This window comes from Cupressus sempervirens, chromosome 7 (genome assembly GCF_028749045.1).
Source record: "Cupressus sempervirens isolate cs-2001-9-10 chromosome 7, ASM2874904v1, whole genome shotgun sequence".
Taxonomy (NCBI): Eukaryota; Viridiplantae; Streptophyta; class Pinopsida; order Cupressales; family Cupressaceae; genus Cupressus; species Cupressus sempervirens.
Genome location: NC_143124.1, coordinates 179,846,996 through 179,855,753, shown reverse-complemented (window position 1 = coordinate 179,855,753; position 8,758 = coordinate 179,846,996).

Genomic DNA, 8,758 nt, shown 5'->3' with positions numbered 1-8,758 from the left:
AATAGTGGGGTTTAGGGCATCACAAGTGTATTGTAACCTTGTGTTGAAGATAATACATTGTGCAGGTTTTGAAGGGGTGGGGTTGTTTTACCGAAAGGTTTTTCCCCACCAAAAAATCCTTATGTTATGTGTTACTTTCTCTGTCTATTTTCTGTATGCATGGTTGGTTGCAATATTGTTTTTTACATGATATTGAATTTGTAAGTGAAGAATATTTTAATAGGATTTGCATCATACTTTCCTTATGAGATTAGTGTAGGAAGTTGTTTCCGCACCTGAGTTTCCTTACAAGTGGTATCAGAGCTTGATCAACTTTTGATCCTAGTTGTTGGCTAGGGTTTTTTGAGCTAATCTCAAGTTGAGTGGGAGTCTTGTGCAGAGCATCCTGAATCTTATTTGTAGATTGAGATGGTGAGTTCATCATATGGAAAAATGGAGGTAGAGAAATTTAATGGCACTAATTTCGAGTTGTGGAAACTCAAGATGGAAGACATGTTGGAAGATCATGACCTATGGGAAGTGACTACAAGTGCTACAAGACCAATAGCTATAGCTCAAGCAGATTGGGATATCAAAGACCGTAAAGCTAAGGGTCTCATAAGACTCTGTTTAACCGATGCAGTCCTTCTAAATGTTCTAGATGAGAAAATTGCATATAGTTTGTGGGAAAGACTTGGGGCCGTGTATCAGGCCAAATCTTTGGTGAACAAGTTGTTCCTGAGGAAGAAGTTGTATTCTCTGTGAATGGAGGAAGGTGGATCCTTAATGGATCATTTAAATGCATTTAATCTATTGGCTGCACAGTTGACATCAGCTGGTGTCAAGTTAGAGGAGGAGGATTGTTGCTACACACTTTTGTGTTCTTTACCAGATTCATGGGACCATCTTGTGATGGCTCTGGGAAGCACATTAGTCACCTTCAAAATGGATGATGTGGTGTCTTCGTTGCTATCAGAGGAGATGCGGAGAAAGGCTTCTGTTTTGAAAAAAGAAGCCCTTGTTGTTCATGGGAGATCCACAGAAAGAGGGAAGAAAAATGACAATAAGTCTGACAATAAGGGTAGATCCAAATCCTGTGGGAAGTCAAAGACTTCCAATAAGTCCAAGGCAAAATGTTGGAACTGTAATAAGACTGGGCACTTCCGTAAAGACTATAAAGAGCCTAAGAAGAAGAAGAAAGCCTTAGATTTTGGTTCTGAAAAATCTCAAGAAGATGGCGATGCATTCATCGTAGCTTTGGTAGCCCATGTATCTGATGATGTGTGGTTGGTTGAATCGAGTGCATCTTTTCACATGACCTCTCATCGAAACTGGTTCTCAAGATATGAAGAGTTCGATGGTGGAAAGGTGTACCTGGGTGATGATTCTCACCTAAAGATAGTTGGGCGCGGAAGGGTCACTATCAAATTTCCTGATGGATGAGTAAAGGGAATCAATGGAGTTATGCACATTCCAGGTTTGGCACGAAACCTATTATCTGTAAGTATGCTGAATGATGTAGGTGTGCAAGTTGTTTTTTCTAAAGATGGATGTAAGATGATGAGAGGAGCTATGGTGCTTGCTAAGGGTACTAGGAGAGGTACTTTGTTTTAGCTTGATGCATACATTTCTCAGTGTAATAGTTCTTCTATTTCAAAGAAGAGAGCAGCTATCACTTCATCCCCACCATCTAAACGAGCAATAAAGAAGACTATGGTTAGTGGTTCTGATGGTAGTGCAACAAGTGTACCTAAGGGTGCAAACACTTTGGAAGGAAAGCTTCCTGCAGAAAAGACAATGTTGTGGCATATGAGATTTGGCCACATTGGTGAGAAGGGTCTCAGAACCCTGAAAAATAAAAATCTCGTTGAGGGGTTAAATGATTGCAATCTCGATTTTGACTTCTATGAACACTGTGTCTACGGTAAACAAAATCGTGTACAATTTTACTCTAGTTCTCACAAATCTTCTGATGTTTTGGATCTTATTCATTTTGATGTATTTGGTCCTGTAAAAGTTCCTTCAATCTCCAAGTTTGTATTTTTTGTATCTTTCATAGATGATTACAGTAGAAGGACATGGATTTATTTCCTTAGAAGTAAGACACAAGTCTTTAGTCGATTCAAGGAATTTAAAGCCCTTGTAGAGAATCAAACTAGTAAGAAGATTAAGTGTGTGAGAACTGACAATGGTGGTGAGTTTTGCTCAGCAGAGTTTGAACGGTTCTGTAAAGAACAAGGTATCGAGAGGCATAAGACAACTCCTTATACCCCAGAGAAAAATGGAGTTGCAGAGAGAATGAACAGGACACTGATGGAGAAGGCTAGGAGTATGCTTAGTGGAGCTAGTTTAGAACAAAGGTTCTAGGTCGAAGCTATGGCCACTGCTTGTTATCTAGTTAACAGATCTCCTACATCAGCCCTTGTTGGTAAGACACCCATGGAGGTGTGGTCTAGTAAGAACCCTTCAATTAGACATCTTCACATTTTTGGTTGTGAAGCTTATGCACATGTTCCAATGGAGAAAAGATCTAAGTTGGAAAACAAAGCTGTTAAATGTATTTTCATCGGGTACAGTGCTAGTGTAAAAGGATACAAGCTTTGGGATCCTGTGACTAGTAAGGTGTTGTATAACAGAAATGTTATTTTTAGAGAGCTAACATCTTCTCCTATTGTGCTACAACCAGATGAAAAAGAAAAGGAAAAAGATGTTGTTCAGTTGCCTCCTACCCCTGAGAAGACTAAACAGAGAGACCATGTTGGGTCTAATGATGAGGAGAGCTCTAGCAGCTCTGACAGTTCAGAAGAAGAGGAAGAACAACCTCAACCTCAGCCCTTGAGGACATACATGAGAGAAAGAAAGCAACCAGAAAGGTTTGGTTATTCTATGTTAGATTCCAGTTGTGCTTTTGCTTTGATTACTAACACTGATGAGCCTAGATCTATGAAAGAGGCTTTGGGCATGGAAGATACAGGTTCCTCGATTAAGGCTATGGATGATGAGATGGCTTCATTAGAGAAAAACAAAAGATGGGACCTTGTACCTTTGCCTAAAGGGAGAAAATCCGTTGGCTATAAATGGGTGTTCAAGAAGAAATTATGTGCAGATCCCAGTGTTGAAAGGTACAAAGCTAGATTGGTTGCAAAGGGGTATTCACAGGTAGAGGGAATCGATTATGGTGAAATATTCTCTCCTGTTGCAAAGTTGACATCCATTAGATTTCTGTTATCTCTTGCTACATCATATGATTTAGAGATAGAACAGATGGATGTGAAGACAGCTTTCATTCATGGTGATTTGGAGGAAGAGATTTATATGTCACAGCCTGAGCACTACATTGTTAAAGGTAAAGAATCCTTAGTTTGTAGATTAAAGAAATCTCTATATGGTTTGATGAAATCTCCTAGGATGTGGTACCTTAAGTTTGATGCCTTTGTGTTTTCAATTGGATTTGTAAGATCGAAATCAGATCATTGTGTTTATTTCAGAATTGAAAATGATCGCCTTCTTATTGTTATATTATATGTTGATGATATGTTGTTGTTTGGGAAGGGTAAGGGTATGATTTCTGATTTTAAATCTCAGTTGTCAGCACAGTTTGAGATGAAAGATCTTGGGGTAGCTAGGTACATCTTGGGTATGGAAATCAATAGAGACAGGTCTAACAAAAAACTTTGGTTGAGTCAGAGTAAGTATGTGAAGTCTGTGCTAGACAGGTTCAGTATGGCAGATTGTAGACCACTATGTGTTCCTATTCCTATGGGAACAAAGTTATTTGTAGATGATTGTCCAAAATCTCCTAGTGAGGTGGAGGACATGAGTAGAGTACCTTATGCTAGTGCAATTGGCAGTCTTATGTATGCTATCGTCTGTACTAGACCAGACATTGCCCAAGCAGTGGGAGTCCTGAGTCGATTTATGGCTAATCCTGGACGGATACATTGGGATGCAGTTAAGCGAGTATTCAGATATTTGAGGGGTACATCAGATTACTCCATATGTTATCATGGTAACTCTTCTAGATCTCCACATTCAGTTTGTATTCATGGGTTTGTGGATTCAGATTGGGCAGGTGATATTGACCGCAGGAGATCCACCAGTGCTTATGTGTTCACTATGTTTGGTGGTGCCATCAGTTGGATGAGCAAGCGACAACCTGTGGTTGCTTTGTCCACTATAGAAGCTGAGTACATGGCTACTACTCATGCTTGTAAGGAAGCCATTTGGCTTAAGAGATTGTGTTCTGATGTTGGTGTTGATGCAGAACATATTACTATTTGGTGTGACAGTCAGAGTGATATTTGCCTTGCAAAGAATCCAACTTTCCATGCTAGAACGAAGCACATTGATGTGCAATATCACTTTGTGAGAGATATGGTGGAAGATGGAAAGGTAAATTTGGAAAAGGTAGATACTATGAAAAATGTTGCAGATGCATTAACGAAACCAGTGGGCACTGAGAAGTTTAGATGGTGTTCGGAGTCTATGGGCCTTTCGGCCTATAGCTGTTAGTCCCTGTTATGTTCCCGTTTCTCTTACAAGGTGTTCAACAAGTGGGAGAATGTTAGTAATAAGGTGTCTCAACCTTGTATAATTCCTATTCTTATTATTTGTTTTGTAAATTGTATTTCTTGCAAATAATGTTGATGTGTTGACATCTTGAATTGTGTGTAAGGAGATCATGACTAAAACGGTTATGACAAATTCCTATGACATGTAAGACCTATGTTAGGAAGATTCAATGATAGGTGAAGACATGTGGCAACTAAGATATTTGAGTACTGTACACTCTACCCCAATAGTGGGGTTCGGGGCATCGCCCCCAAAAAAAATTTGGGGTTCCTATTTTCTCAGAGAATGGTAAAACCCTAATACGGTTTACCTTTGGGAGTAGCCCTAAAGTGAAGCGCATGTTATAAGCATTTTTTAGGGTTGCGAAGAGATGTGATGCGAAAAAGGTGTATTGTTGGTACTGCGAGTAGCTACTAGAGTCTTCTGTTGTCAATGTTGAACTTGCATTGCAAGTGTATTGTAACCTTGTGTTGAAGATAATACATTGTGCAAGTTCTGAAGGGGTGGGGTTGTTTTACCGAAAGGTTTTTCCCCACCGAAAAATCCTTGTGTTATGTGTCCCTTTCTCTGTCTATTTTCTATATGCATGGTTAGCTACAATATTGTTGTTTACATGATATTGACTCTGTAAGTGAAGAAGATTTTAATAGGATTTGCATCATACTTTCCTTATGAGATTAATGTAGGAAGCTGTTTCCGCACCTGAGTTTCCTTACACACATATACATAAAAAGAGAAATGGTATATGCATAGACACACATACACACATATATAATCAAGATATATATACACTAACAAAAATTGAAAATCTAATTTCTACCCTGAATTTTATATATATATATATATATATATATATATATATATATAGAGAGAGAGAGAGAGAGAGAGAGAGAGAGATGTGGGAATTAGTGAATGGATGACAATTACGGTCCAAAAGAGACATGATGAGAAGAGGGAGGGAGGAGGGGGGGAGAGAGAGAGAGAGAGAGAGAGAGAGAGAGAGAGAGAGAGAGAGAGAGAGCACTTCTTAGAGTGGGGTTTCTATTGCACTAAAGTATCAATTTCTCTATGCTCAATACAACCTCAACTTATAGTGCATAGGAGGTAGTTAAGCCCTTGTCACGAATCCTGATGGGAGCTTTGGACATTTTTCCAACATTAGAACTTGCAAGAGAGAGCAGGAGAAGGGGGAGAGGGTGACCAACATGTCATAGAAATAAATGGCAAATAGGATCCAAGAGATGGTGAGAGGTCACAATAACTCGTATGCTATGTTAATAAGAGGCAAGAGAAGAGATCAAGCTAGAAAGAAAGAGGATACCTAGAACTTAGAATAGAGAGAGACGGTGATGGAGGATAGAACAAGGGAGGGTCATTACAAGGGGGGGGCAGTTAGTGTGAGAGAGGGTAATTATGCAATTATACTTTCTCTCTCAACTTCTCATCCTTTTTTTGCAATCTCATGGGAAAGTGATAAGGGGAAGAAGGCATACAAAAGAGATGGAGGAGGTAGAGACATGAGATAGAACTCAAGAAAGAGGATAGTTAGGTTTTAGGATAAACATAGAGAGGGATGCATATATAGACTCACATATACACACCTATACACACATGCACACATATACATAGAAAGAGAAATGTTATATGCATAGACACACATATACACATATATAATCAAGATATATATACATTAACAAAAATTGAAAATCTAATTTCTACCCTAAATTTAATTTTAATTACATGAATCAAAAACATTGAATGGAGAGAGAGAGAGAGAGAGAGAGAGAGAGAGAGAGAGAGAGAGAGAGAGTCTTTTTAGTCAGTTTGAATGCATCACTAGCACTTAGAGGTAAATAGGGGTAAGAGACTGTGAGAGGTAGGAGAGGAGACTTAAAGAGATTAAGGAGGCAAGGAGGCAGAGAGATTATGTAGACATAAATGGTAATAAAGGAGAGGATATGGTAAGTAGAGGTGGAAATAGGACAATGGGAGAAATGTAGGAAGGTATGAGGTAGAAAGAGAAAATGTCCAAGGGGAGAATGATTAGGTAGAGAGAGAGAGAGAGAGAGAGAGAGAGAGAGAGAGAGAGAGAGAGAGAGAGAGAGAGAGAGATGTGGTAATTAGTAGATGGATGATAGTTACGATCCAAAAGAGATGGAGACGTGATGAGAAGAGTGAGGGAGGGGGGAAGAGAGAGAGATGGAGACATGATGAAAAGAGAGAGAGAGAGAGAGAGAGAGAGAGAGAGAGAGAGAGAGAGAGAGAGAGAGAGTGTGTGTGTGTGTGTGTGTGTGTGTGCGTGCGTGCGCCTAGAGGTTGAGAGACATGGGCTAGGGATAGATGGTAATCAAGAGGAATAGATGGTGAGAGGGGGAGGGATATAAGAGAAAGAGGGAATGGTAGAGGGAATAGGGGAGAGATGGGGTAAATATAACAATTAGGGAATGTGATAGATGGACATGGTAATGAAGGAAGGAAGAGAGGATAATAGTGATAAGGGGGTGGATGGGGGTTGGGGGGCATTAAATAGGAGAAGATATGTTGAGAAGAGGGTGGGGAGAGAGGGAAAGAGAGTAATTATGGGGGGAGATATATGTATTATATGTTTGGGAAAGAGAGATGTCTGAGAGAGAGAGTAAGAGACATGATGTAAAGATATCTAAGGTATTTAGGGGGAAGCAATCCCTAGAGGAGCAGGGATATGGAAGAAAGATAAAAGGGGGAGTGGGGAGAGATAGAGGTAAATATAGAAAGAGGATAATTTAGGCCCGAGAGAGAGCGAGTGGGGGGTGGATGAGGGTAAGGCATGAGGTAGGCTTAATATGAAGGATGAGAGATAAACAAACATGTGAGAGTTTTTGAAACTTTAATTTAATGAATAATACACAAACCATGTATTATAGAAGTTGAAGCCTTAATAACTGTCTAACTCTTCATTTCCTTAAAAAAGTCCCACTACGACCTTTTCTCTATCGCAAATAATAATCTAGCTTTAAGAATAAAACTTAAGCAAACACTAATTCAAATGAAAACTATAATTTCAATACAAAGTTTAATTCTAATTAGTTCAATAAAAAATAAAATTGATTGTATTAATAATTACATAGGTGGTGATTTATTTATTTTTTCAAAGGGAATCTATTTCATTAAGCATATTTTTGAAGTGAGCATATAAAATCTATAATGTACCATAAAATATTATATATAATATTAATTATTTATTCTTGTAAATTAATAAATCATAATAATATTAAACATTTTTTTATAACGAATTATAATTTTAAAAATAATGTGTTTCAATTTGCCTCGTGAGTGCTACTAGCTTATATATATTATATATATATATATATAAAATAAGCCGAGAGATATCCTTCTCGAGGCACCTATTGCACTGAGTGAGATTATGAATATAGGCACCTTGAGAAGGATATCTCTCGGCTTATTATATATAATATATATATATATATATATAAGCTAGTTGCACTCGCGGTGCAAAATGAAAGATATTATTTTTTAAATTATAATTTGTTATAGTTAATATATTGCGAAAATTTTAATTAATAAATATTTAATATTATTATGATTTAGTATAAGTTTTATATATTAATTTTTAAAATTTGCATAGAGAAAAAATAATAATAGTAATTTAAAAAGATATTTTAAAATCCTATAGATAATTATTTAATGTTATACAAATTGAAGAAATGGTATACATTCTATTGCTAAACAATTTGAGCACATTGAATCAATATGGAAATTTTTATACAAACATGTGTAATAAAGAAATACTTAACAATCATTGAAAGAAATGATGACATAGTCCATTGCAAAATGTAATAGTGTAATATTTAATAGTTATTCCAAAATTGGGTATAATAAAAAATAGTATTGTTCAAAATGTTGACAATACATTGACAAATAATATGTAGAATATTTTTACTTTTTCAACCATGGATGGACTGATAATAACTCTACATTTCCATGAAGAACATTTCGTACTTCAATTGACAGAGTGGACTTTACATGAAATAATGTAGGTATGCCATAATTTGCATGCAACAACCTGAAAGATGGAATGACTTGGTGTATTGTCAACGTGATTATGTAACAAAAATTAAGAGTAGCTATCAACCATTCTTCGAGTGGATCCTTGTGATAGCTAATTTTAGATTCTCCTTTAAGAAATTTCATAAACTTCATACTGAGC